Source organism: Crocuta crocuta, unplaced genomic scaffold (genome assembly GCF_008692635.1).
Source record: "Crocuta crocuta isolate KB4526 unplaced genomic scaffold, BGI_CrCroc_1.0 scaffold348, whole genome shotgun sequence".
NCBI lineage: Eukaryota > Metazoa > Chordata > Mammalia > Carnivora > Hyaenidae > Crocuta > Crocuta crocuta.
This window is the reverse complement of record NW_027529573.1, coordinates 6,646,600-6,659,965: the sequence shown is the minus strand read 5'-3', so window position 1 is coordinate 6,659,965 and position 13,366 is coordinate 6,646,600. Positions and strand designations below refer to the sequence as shown.

The window sequence follows — 13,366 nt, the reverse complement described above, 5'->3', positions numbered from 1 at the left end:
TCACGTCTTATTATATGTAGATAGGTAGATAGATATATAGAAGATAAATATAGTGACTCATAAAAAGAATTTAAAATATACCAACACAGAATGTTTACAATGTTAAAATAATTTTACTTCAGTTTATGGAATAAAGGAAAAACTGAAGTTATTGATGGACTTCATATAAATATTTCTTCTCAGGGTATATTATATTATGAATCCTATTTATAAATTTAAGAAAAATATTGCAGAAAATAGCTAATATGTGTTTTAATTCTGAGTAGAATTCACTGACTCCTTGCATAGTATGTCTCCCAAAGAAAATCCATGTCCTAAATCCTGGAACATGTGACTATATATATTACCTCACAAGGCAAGAAGGAATGAAAGTAGTAGATGAAATAAAGTTTGCTAATTAGTTGACCTTAAAATAGAAAATTATTTGGGCTTATCCAGAGAAGTCTGATCTAACAATGGGATTGTTATAATTGGAAAAAAGACACAGAAGACAAAGTCACAGATGGTAACCTTAGAAGAACTTATCCTAAAGTTTATGGCTTTGCAGATCAGGGTTTGTCTACTTTTCTCATGATGAGAATAGGTAATGTTTCTGGAAGGAAAACTGCAGAGGTCAAGTATTATTTTGATTACATCACACCAAGGATAGATACTATCAATATGACTTAATTTTTACTTTAATCATGATAGCTGATGCAGTGTTTGTCAGGTTTCCCCGCTGTAAAATTAGTTTTTCTCCTTCATTTCCATACTGGTCCCTTTGGAAGGAAGTCACCATATGCAGCCCTCAACTGAGGGGCTGGAAGTTAGTCCACCTCCTTAAAAATGAAGTATCTACATAAATTATTTGGAATACGACATGGGATATTTTTTGTTTGCCATTTTCTTACTTTTATCAGTATGAACTTAAGCAAATTGTCTTATACTTTTGAGTTTTAATACAATACTATTTTAACTTGTTGCTCAAATTGTTGTAGTTTGGGAGCTCTTTCTTCTTTGACATGCCTCCATCAGTGTGTGTCTTGTTTTGCTTTAAGCACTTCCTTATTTCCTTTCTGGCTCTGCAAGATATTATAAACTCAATGTGTATATTCTCTGACCCAGTCCTAAAACCAGCCATCTCTCCAAGAAGCCACGATCCTTTTATTGGAGAATACTATTAAAAATCAAGATGTAGCTTCATTGTTGGTGTAAAAAAATGCAACTGATTTCTGTACGTTGATTTTGTACCCTGCAACTTGGCTGAATTCTTGNGCAAACCATGAGAGACTCTTGAATGCTGACAAAAACTGAGGACTGATGGATGTGGGGGGAGGGGGGGATGGGCATGGAGGAGGACACTTGTGGGGATGAGCACTGAGTGTTATGTGGAAACTAATTGGACAATAAACTATTAAAAAAAAAAAATCAAGATGTAGATATCGTTTGTACTTCTTACTCCTGAAGTGTCATTGAGTATTGACTCTGTCAAGTGATAAAGAAATGTATTTGTGTAAACCAAACTGTGTATGAAAACATATCTATATATGTTTGTAGATATATATAAAACTTCAATTTAGACTGATGTCTCTAACTGTAATCCAGTACCACATGGGTCATTCTAGCCTTCCTACATTGTTGATTTGTAACCTCACTCTAAGAATGAAAAACCTATATCTTATTCATCATTTATTTCCTTAATACACAATTCCAGTATAAATGTATAGTGGCTTCATATTTATTAACCTACATCCTACTGGGCAATACTCTTATCAATTAAAGTACCAATTGCCTTCAGTCTCACAGTCTAAACTCACTTCTCACATTGCTTAAGTGAGCAACTTTTTCCCTATCTCCCCTCAATGAGATTATTTCCTATACTTGTCATAAAGTTTGAAGATTGCCATGGGATGTCTGAGGTCAGTTGAAATCATATCACTTGTGTGTTGTTGTTTTTTTTTCACAGACACCCCAGCACATAGTTCTCATCTTTTTTGATAAATATCTTGACCATGACATGTCTTAATGGTCATTTGTCTATCAATTTTACCTGATATTCTTCTAAAATTCAGATCTCTTTCCTTCAGTATTTCAGAGAATTTTAAATTTATTATTACTGTATAACAAATGCTTCACACCTTATTTGCCATAAAGTGTCTATTAAACTTCAGTTACTAATTTCAAGTCAATACTGAAATATTTACCATTTTTTACTTAAAAACATTATCTGTTTTAATGGCTATTGTTTTATTAATTTCACACCTCTGACTATTGTCCTTCTTTTCATGATTAAATTCCAATTTTCATGACTGTTCTTATATATTTATGTTGTTTTTTAGCTGCTCTCTGTACCTAAGTATTAACATTTTGGCATAATTACCTACAGGAAATGTCTGTCCTTTTCATTCAGCAATGACTTAGTGATAATTTGGGCAATATTGGCTCCTGAATCCTTTGCATATCTTCAATAGAATGAGTCATATGTTAGAAGGCTCATAGCTCCGTACTTCTACTAGATAAAACTGAAAGCTTGCAAGCTCTGGGGGTGAGGTCAATGCCCTGATGTTTCACCTCCCTAGACATCCATTGTCCATCTGGCCTAATAACATATGTGACTCACTGCTCTACCACAGAATGACTCCTCTTATTTAGTCCTCTAAAAACATTATGCTATAGTTAATATCACAGATACATAATTAAGAGTGATTGGGATAATTAATGTTCTAAGCAGTAAGTAGCTCACCTGGAATGACTTTTGTGGAGGTCTTACCTCAGCACAGTATCTGAGAATCCTGCTTTAAGTGATCATCTCTTAGAAAACTATCATTTTTCATGGGGGCACCAGGGTGGCTCAGTGAGTTAAGCATCTGACTCTTGATTTTGACTAACGTGATGATCTCATGGTTCATGAGGCATCATGGCTCTGCACTGACAGTGGGGAGACTGCTTGGGATTCTCTCTCCCCTCTCTCTCTGCCCCTCCCCTCTCTTGCTCACTCTCTCTCAAAATAAATATGCTTAAAAAAAAAGAAAAAAGAAAACTACCATTTTTCAGAACATTTCAGGGCATATTTTCCTGTTTCCACACTATCTCCTATGCTAGCAAGCTTAAATTACTTGGTTAAGGAACATTTTGACAACTTACCATAAAATTAGTACCATCAATCACTCATAATTAATGTTCATATATATTATATATATTAGGCTGTAGTAAATATTCAAACATCTTTTAGACAATTAGGCATTAGTTTCTGTTTAAGAAAACCAGAATAAATCCTTTGTGTTGTGATCTATTTTGCTTAACATAAAGTAAAGGATATGGACACTTCAGGAAAAGAAAAATTAGGTTGAATAAAATATGAAAGAAGGAAGAAAGAAAGCATTTTAAAAAGACAGGAAGACTAACTTGACTGGAGCAAAGAACCCATATAAGAAAAAATGACTTAGAAAAGTTTTATTTCTCTTTAAGAAATATGAACATCTTTTTTATAGGCAAAAATGTCAGTACTATTTTGGTTTCTGTGGGACAGAACTAATTCTGACTGCTATGGATCCTTTGTCTAATTTCAACACCGCCCTCTTCAATAATCGCAGAACCTGCATATTACAGCTTTACTTTTCACAAAGTGTTTTCAGTTTCTTAATCTGATTTGATGCTTAAAACGCTATTAGAAAGTAGGAATAGAAGAAAACGTCATTCCTCATTTGTAGATGAAGGATATAAGATGTAGAGACGGGCTTCTGATATTTGAAACCGCAAGAAATGACCCTTTCTACCAGGCTGGCCAACCCTCTCAATGGGATTCTTACGTAACGGCTCCTCTTCTTTCGCTACTTTCCAAAACTGGAAAAAATTCACCTCTTCTAAAAAAGTACATCCTCATGCAGAACACTGGTCCATAATTACTGAGCATTCAGACATCTGCACTGAGTATATTTTATAACTATTATCATACCTTCCTGACTCCTCTCCGCTGCTTGCTGGAATTCCACAATTTCTTTCTCATTACTTCAGTTTAGGGCAGGGGCTGTAATAAAAGAGTAATACAACTGGTAGAGTTAACCTATTAAACACTGCCAGTCACTTAAACATTTTCCTGACCCTATCTTGAGAACAGATGTAGATAAAAGGGTAAAGAAGAGAGTACGAATGTCCTAATGTAGTCTGAGTCATTCATGACCACTCTGCCCTCTCTCCTGTTAGAGGAAAGTCAGGGTGATGTTAATGTATGCTTGCTTAGAAATGCCAGCCTGCTCCCTCCTCTCCACAGCCTGTTCCAGCTGTAGCCCAATTAAATTCAACAGTTCACAGGTGTTCAGAGAAATGCTTTCAACATAAAACCTCAGTTGTTTTTAGGGCTCTTCACTCCCTTTAGTGCTCTTTAAATTTGAAATATTCTTCCAACAAAACAAACCACATTTACAAATGAAGAAAAAAATATAAAGAATGATGATAAGGATGCTAATAACTATAAAAATATTGTCAATAACCAAAAGGAAGGATTCTTACTGTGTCAGCTGGAATCCTAACACATTTAGCCTAAATCTGAAGAAAATAATATTTTCTTGATTGAAATGGATAAAGGGTGAGAGTGGAAGACCATCATGCTATATGTATGATGAAGGTAAAACATATAGACAAGAACTTACATTCCATCTTTTCTGGGATATTTAAATCATTCGCACATCCACTCCCTCCTTCTTCTTGCATTTACTCCCTTAGATTATTCATCACACACACAGACCCAGCCATATCTAGCCAGTGAATGCCAAGAATACCTCCGTACAGGTAATCCGAGCCTCAATCCAGAGAAAGAAAAAGTTGACAGCTAATGATTATCTCTCCATTCACCATTACAAATACATTAACTCATTCCTAAGGACTTTGGAATTATTTCACAGATAACTAAGGTCTGAAACAATAGGACACAAAATATGTGTAATTGATGCTACACAAATCTGATCCGTAAGTACATATCCACATGAAGCAGTCGTTAATAAGGTCTGAATTTGGAGGTTCAATGATGTACAAGAACTTAAGACATACAAATTTTGCAGGGTAAGCCAGAAAAAAACCCATTCATTTAGCAAATATTTATTGAGAGCATGGTAATGAACCAAACAGACTAAAGACAGTGTCCTAGGGAATCTTACTGCAGGGAATAAACATTAAACATACAAAGTAACTAAATTATCTAATTTAAAAGGCAATATGAGACCAGGAAAAAAGAGAAAAGGTCAAACAAGGAAAAGGGAATCTGGAGTTCAAAAGGAGAGGGTAGGAAATATGGGAGGCTAATAGGAAACAACTTCACCTACTTCATTCATTTAGAGATACTTTTATTTGTTGGGTGAATCCTGTATTGATTACAGACTACTTGTATTTACTGAAATTGGAAACTTGGAAAGATTAAGATTTGTTTGGTGATGATGATGTTAATAACTAAACTTTCTTGAGCCCTTATTATGTGACAAACACTGCTAAATTACTTTATGTGAGTGATTTCACACAATAGTCACAAAAACCCTGTGAGATACCTAATGCTACTCCATCAACTCTAAAGATTAAGAAAATATGGTTAAGAGAGGCAAAATAATTCACCCAACTCCAATAATTCACTCAGCTCAATTATCAGAGCTGAGCTTTAATCTGTGTTTTGAATCCCAAGCTCATGCTATTAATCATTTCTATAGATCCCACATCTTACTTGTTGGAATATATTCTGAACTCATGTTTATTCATTTTTCTAATTATACTTTTAAAAATTAGAAAAACTTTCTGGATCATTCATGGATTTTCCTAATGACCCTTTTTCTCCCCCAAATAATAGATGCAATAGTCTGGAAATTTTTAGAAAAATTGAAAGAAAAAATATTTGAGACCCTGGAGATGTGAAATCATTTTGCATATTTTCTTTTATGATTAGTTTTTTCACTGAAAAATGTATCATGAACATTTCCTCATATAATTAAATACTTTTCAAGGACATATTTAATGAGTACAGAGCAATTACCAATGTGAACCTATGATAAATTATTTAATCTATTATCATTAGAAATTGAAGAGGGTGTTCATTTTTCCTTTTTTAACTGAAAGCACAGCATTAATTACATATTCAGTGAAAATCAGTCATTATCTTAAGATAATACATAAATATGAAGTGGCTGGAAGAAAATAAATAATTAGACGTATTGATTTCCCTATACCACTAGCCTACCCCAGAAATTTTAATCATCTTACATCCCACAGGCAGCATGTTCATTTTCCAACACTCCAGTCAATAGTGTAGATATTTAAGCATATGTACAATACATGCTACCATGTATTTATTGGTTTTTCAAGTTTTTCGACAAATAACTTGCTCACACAAACATTTATTTATTTAGCTCATAAGAGAAATCAGCATATTTTTCATGTGCTTCAGATATGCTAATTCATTTTAATTCTTGAAACAATTCTGTAAATAATAAATTAAGTATTTTCTAGAAGTTTGTGCTAGGATGAACAATGGTTCTCCATTGACATACATCTCCTGACCTCCGGAACCTGTAAGTATTTTCCCTTACATGGGAAAACATACTTTGCTTATGTGATTAAGTTAAGAATCTTGCTTTTGGGATACTATCCTCAATTTTTTGAATAGGTTCTATGTAAGGGTCCTTATAAGAAGAAGGCAGTAGGGTCAGAGGCAGAGACAATATGAAGCTAGAAGCAACATGGACCATGAGTCAAGGAATGCCAACATTTTCTAGAAGGTGGGGAAGGCAAGGAAATGGACTCTCCCTACAGCTCCCAGATGGAACACAGGCTTTCCAACCCCTTTTGGACTTCTGACCTCCAAAATTGTATGATAATAGGCCTGAGTTTTTATGCTACTAATTTTATGGTAATTTGTTACAGGCACACTAGGAAGCTAATGTGGATTTTAGAACCTAGAAATGGGATGGTTCTATAAAACATATCTAGAAATGTGAAAATGCATTGAATTGGGTAAAGGATAAAGCCTGGAACAATCTTGAGGACCATGACTGAAGCTACTTTGTTAGCCTTAAAGAGCCTGTTAACAGAAATATGGATGTTAATGACTGTGCTAGTGAGGGTTTGAAACAATGAGGAGCAAAGTAGAGGAAATCTATATTGTCCTAGAGAATAATGAAATCATCTCAAAGACAATATTGGTAGAAATACCATTAAAGACACTGTGAGAATTTAGAAGGAAGTGAAGAATATGTTATTGAAAAATAGAGGAAAAGAGATACTTGTTATTTAAATGCAGAAACTTAGTAAAATTATGTCCTACAGCTATGTGGACAGCACAACTGAAAGCAAGGAACTTGAATATTTAGCTGAAGAGACTTCCAAGCAATGTTGAGAGCATTGTCTTTTTTCTATATACTACGTATACTAAAATGGGGTAAATTGAAGGAACAACTTAAGCAAAAAGGAATCATGACCTGATGATTTGGGAAATTAATAGCATAACAACACTGCAAAAGATGCTAAAATTAAGAAATACACTGTCAGGAAAGAAAACCAAGGACCAAGCACAAATTTTGCAAGGAACTTTGAAAGAGCAAAAACTTATGCAGTCATTCAGAGGACTCTTTGAAGATATTAAGCATGTGATTCATGGATCCCCCCCAGCCATCTCAATAGAAGACAAAAATGGAGATGAGATTATCTAGGAAAGACCTGTCTAAAAGTGTCTTGTTCACTGACACTGTACATAATATCTCAACAAACAATCAACAATCAATCAAAAAACTATTATGTTTGGGATAAGTACTTTTTGTTTATTTCTGTTATGCACTTTGGAAAGTAGGGAAGAAATGAATGAGTTTGATGATTCATTTCAGAGAAATTACAAATTATTTGAAGATTTAAACATTTTAAAAATGTAAAATAAAAATAGAGAAAATAAAGAATATTAAATTTTCACTGTGTGGTCTAATATTATAGGAGGAATTGAACAAAAAGGAGAATATGTGGAGGTTTGAGACTTTCAGCAGAGAGATATAATTTAAACTGGTTTTTCAAGGCTGGATGCTATTTTCATGTTGAACAGAGTGGGAGACAAGCAGTGAGTAAAGAAAGAACTTCAGGATAAATATATAGATGGCTTAAATTAGAGGAAGATTTAGTTTTGGGGTTGGGAGAGATTATGTTATATGGGTGAAGTGTGGTCAGAATATATTGAAGGTAAACTTTGGGTATTGTTCTTTTATTAGGGAATCACTGAAAGGATGAACTGACTGGAGGCTTGAATCAATCATACTTGTGTTTGTTTTTAGTTAAAAAAACTTATCTTTTATATCTCACAACCTACCATATTGAGGAAATAAATACCTGAACTATTAAACTTATAAAAGTAAAAACAAAAGAAGGTAGTCTTTTTTATAAACATAAATACATTTAATTATTTCTTTGTGATACTTATTTATACATGAATACATCTGTATTAGTGCACATAAAACATTAACTGTGTAAAAATTCCAAGTCTATTTATGAAGGAGTGCAAATAATTATGTTGAAGTTCTTATACAGTAAATCAACTATCAAGTCAGTGTGTACCTAGAGGTGAAATGTGTCACAATTACAAGTTTTATTTGCTCTTGTTAAGTTCCAATTAATTCTTTTTCCTATTCTTTCTGTTTTTAATAAATTCTTTCATCAAATTATGTGTTTTTCCTGGAAGACTTATCTTCACCCAATTATTTTATAATTACTCTGACTTTTAAAAAAAATAACTACCTTAGATTCATAGACATTTTGAAATATTTGAAACCCAACTTGCTAAAAAGAGGCAGATAATAAGATCATTAAGCTTTGTTTCCCATTTGGGATAGACACATTATTATTGCTTTAAAATGTACTAATTAAGCTAGTTTTAGATCCTTAAGGAGTTAGAATCTGAATAATCTGATTTCATGGTCTTTGGTTTTCTGCCTTTTAGCCCACATCTGCATAAAACAGAACAAATCACGTCAAGCACCATCTCCTACTTTTACCTAATGTGGTTACTCTACTACAAAAACTTTAGTTTTGTTAGAGTCACACATTTATTACCACCCCTATTCCTGTCTCTCTCCTTTGTTGATTTCACTGTGTCTGGATTACTGCCTACTTCTCTTCTACTTCATGTTCTTCAATAATATCATATTCCCAAAAGTAACTCTGTAAAACCTCTTTCACCTCTTATGTGCTCTTTTAATCCATATATAAAAAATTCACAGGCATATTGACAATTTCTGAATTTCTGAATTATCTTGTTGCCTTATGTTTTTTATGTAGTGTAAGGTTCAAGCCTACAGCTATTAATCTTCAAATGAAATGTTATGTAAACATAACTAACATATATAGAAAGTAATGCAGTGAAATAAAATGAAGTGAAAAATTTTAGTTCTATAACAGTTAGAGCTAATTTGTACTCCTTTTTTTCCACTGCTACAATCGCATATAATACTGGATAAAATATGACAATAAGTTAAGGAACTTTAAACAAAGACAAGAAAATCTCCAAGTATTAAAATAAAGAAGACAATCATAGCCAGAAAGGTAAATAGGCTGCTTCACAGTGGGCTTACTTACAGGACTAACAGCCTTCGAGGATATCTGGGACTATGGATATACTGTCCACATGAATAAAAAAATCAGTTCTTGTCCCACTGGTAAAAGGAAAAGTAGAAGTAAGCCAACTATCACATGCTAAAATTACTCTCCCCACATTAATGGAGATAAGAAATTACCCTTCTTGCTACCCAAGAAAGTATAAAAGATACTCTTCATATTTGACATGACTCTGAAAAAGTATTTTCTATGAGAAATCAAAACTACAGTTCATTACAAACTGCTGCTTTTGACCAAGATGGAATAACAGGACTTAATTTTATCTCCTGCTCTTAACAATTATAAAATGAGGGAAAAAAAGCAAAAGAACAGATTTTAGACAGTGAACATCAAGCAGCAAATGATAATGAACACTAAAAGAGAGGGAACAAATGAGCCATCTGATTGCTATAGTTCACTGACTAGAAGAAGTTTCTAGACTGCAGTGCAGGAAGAAGAAAACACTTGAAGTTTGGCAGTCTCCCTAAGTTAAGAAGACAGATCTAGGAGTCCCACTAGATCAAAGCCGTCAGAGCTTACAGGGCAGAGTACTAAAGAAAGGGTGCAGTAAAGAGAGAATGAAGGCTTTGGAGATCTGCATCGGGTCCCCCTTGATGTTAAAGCTGAACATTGATCAGCACATACACATTAGGAAACTATCCAGGCCCTCAAAAGACCTACCCAAAAAAAGCAGATAAAACAATTCTCAGGGATCACACAGTGCTGAAAGTTTTTAATGTTCTCACCAAGTAAAGGAAAAGGTCTTATAATTCACTGGGCACTGGGTTGAGTAATAATTAGAAGGGAACTGCCTTAGTAGTTGAACAAAGGTAGTCCTAGATTAAAGAAGTTCTGATCTTGCCTAGTAAAACTTAAAATCTTGAAAAAGAAAATCAAATTATCTTCAAGTAACTTAACTGCATCCTAAAACAAAGCTCAATATTTTTTGTGTCAATATGAAACTATTTAAGATCTAACAAGATAATTGACAGTATCTAGAACATGATCAAATACTACCAAAAAATGAAAAGGGGCAGGAGAATGTGATCCTTAATAGGATAAATGAATCATTACAAAATGACACTGTAATGACACAGATTTTATAATTAGAAAACAAAAACATTAAAACAGTTGTAATTCTATTCCATCTTTTCAAGAGGATGGGGGGGGAATATATAAAGTAGGACATAAAGAGAATTAAAACATGGCTCAAATTGAACTTCTACATATAAAATACCCAATATCTGATAGAAAAATATGCTTGACCATATGAATGTACAATTAGACAATGCAGAAGAAAAGGTTAGTGAATATGAAAACACAAGAGTAGAACTAACAAAACCAAACACACTGAAAAAAAAAGACATTAAAGGGATGAAGACAGCATGGGTGAAATGCTGAATAATCTCAAGGAATCTAATACATGTATAATAGGAGTCACTAAGGGGAGAGGAGAAAGGGTGGTAAGATAAAACATTTAAAATAATATTGAAAAAAGAAGTTCTGAAATTTTATTAAAACTACAAACTCACAGATATAAGAAGCTGAAAGAATCATAAGCATATTTTTAAGAAGAAACTATAGAAAAAGCATATGATGTTGAATTCCTTAAAACCAGAGAAAAAGTAAGTATTTTAGAATCGTCTAGACGTGGAAAAGAAGATATTCTACACACAGCAAAACAAACATAAGAATGACAACAAGAGTTCAACTGGAAAAATATGAGTCAGGAGACAATAATGCAGTACCTTTAAGTATTGGAAAAAAGTCAACTTAGCAAAAATATCTTTTAAAAGCAAATAAAAACTATTCCAGATATAATAAAGCTGAAGAATTCATCACCAGCATTGTTGTACTAAGGAAATGTTAGAGCAATTCTTGCAGAAATAATGAAAATAATATCAACTGGAAATCCACATCTAGCCAAACAAATTATGAGCACCAAACAAACAGCTATTTACCCAAAGGCAGGTAAATAAAAAGAATGTTTTTATCTTGATTTTGAAATCTCTCTAAAGGATACTGTTTCAAACAAAAACAATAATGATGCAATATAAAGTTTATTAAATTTCATTACAATATTATATCATTCTCCAGGAGGAAAAACTGGAATTGCACTGATGTGAGTTGTTTATATTTTCATGAAGTAGTACATTATTACTTTAAGGTTGTGATAAATTATAGATATACACTTAAACTCTTAAGCAAACATTAAAGAAAAAAAAAGAGCTATAGCTAATAAATCAACTAAAGAGGTAAAATAGAATTATTAAAATTATACAATATAATGCATGGAAGAAAAGAAGAAATGGGGGAAAGTGAAGATATAAAACTAAAAGAAATAAATAGCAATATAGTATATTTAAACCCAAGTAAATCAATAGCCACCTTAAATAAAAACAGCTTAAACACTCTAAGCAAATGTCAGAAATACGCTAAAGAAAAACCTATTTTAGATATAACATTATAATTAGATAAAAGTAGAAGGATTGGAAAAGATACATCATTAACACTAATAAAAAATATGGGGCACCTGGGTGGCTCAGTTGGTTAAACGGCCAACTTCGGCTCAGGTCGTGATCTCATAGTTTGTGGGGTCGAGCCCCGTGTCGGGCTCTGTGCCGACAGCATGGAGCCTGCCTTGCGTTCTGTCTCTCCCTCTTTCTCTGTCTCTCCTCTGTTCTGTCTCTCTCAAAAATAAATAAACCTTTAAAAAAAAAAAATAGATGGAGTACTTACTTACTTGTCAAATGCATTTTTATAGCTAAAAATATTACCAGGAATGAAGAGGAATAATTCTCATCAGTAATATAATTATTTAATAAAAAAGATAACAATCTTACATGTTTATGTACCTAATAGTAGCACTTATAAATACCTAAAGTTTAATTGAACAAATAAGGAAAATAAATACACAAATCCTCTTTTATTTGAGCACTTACTATCATACTGTCAATAATTAATACAAATAGAAAAAAAATAAGGTATAGAAGACGTGAACAACATTGTAAAACTCAACTGTAAAACAGTCCTCAATCAACAGGATTGAATCTATACACAGAATCTTCTCTGATCACAATGGAGTTAAATTAGAAGGTAATCACAAAAAGATTTCTAGAAAATCTCTAAAAATTTGAAAACTAACTAATATACTTCTAAAAAACAAATGGACAAAATCGGAAACCAAAGAGAAATTAAAATCTATTATGAATTAAATGCTAAATAACACCAAAACATATCAAAATTTGTGAGAACTCTGTGGGAAACTGGTAGCCATTCATATATGTATGAATGGATATAAGAACACTTATAAGAAAAGTCTTTAATTACCTAAATTCCCACATTAAAAAATTATATAAAAAGGGCAAATTAAACACAAAATGAACAGAATAAATTAAAAATGAATATAAGATTATGAATTAATGAAACAAAAAATAGGAAATAAAGAAAATGAAAACAGCCAAAAGTTGGTTTTCTCAAAAGATCAGTATGACTCTAGCAAGACTTAACCAGAGTGATAGTGAGAAAATACCTACATGACAAATGAGAGAAATAATACCAAAGCTCACTCCATAAGAAACAAGTACCCTGAACACTTCCTAGACCCAGATGGCTTCATTTTTTTTCTATCAAAAATTAAAGAAGAAAAATACTAAAAATAAATACTCAAATACTAATTGTTGGTTAGCAAACTGGGGAGTTTCCTGGGTGAAATCTGCACCCAGCCTCCACACAGAGGGCAGGTAGAGACCAAAAAAAAAAAAAAAAAAAAAAAAAAAAA

General features: G+C 32.8%; 1 long non-coding RNA gene across 2 annotated transcripts in view; it reads right to left on the bottom strand.

Annotated features, from left to right (window-relative positions):
- The window catches only part of LOC144229496 (uncharacterized), an 88,411-nt gene that overhangs the window by 1,444 nt on the left and 73,601 nt on the right, over positions 1–13,366 (bottom strand). Inside the window, exons 6-7 of one of the 2 annotated variants that reach the window (XR_013334502.1) lie at positions 12,119–12,292; positions 3,935–4,006 (exon numbers count right to left, since the gene is read on the bottom strand). This is a non-coding gene — a long non-coding RNA (uncharacterized LOC144229496). The remainder of the gene's footprint in view (positions 1–3,934; positions 4,007–12,118; positions 12,293–13,366) is intronic. The other variant, XR_013334503.1, reaches the window with a different exon arrangement.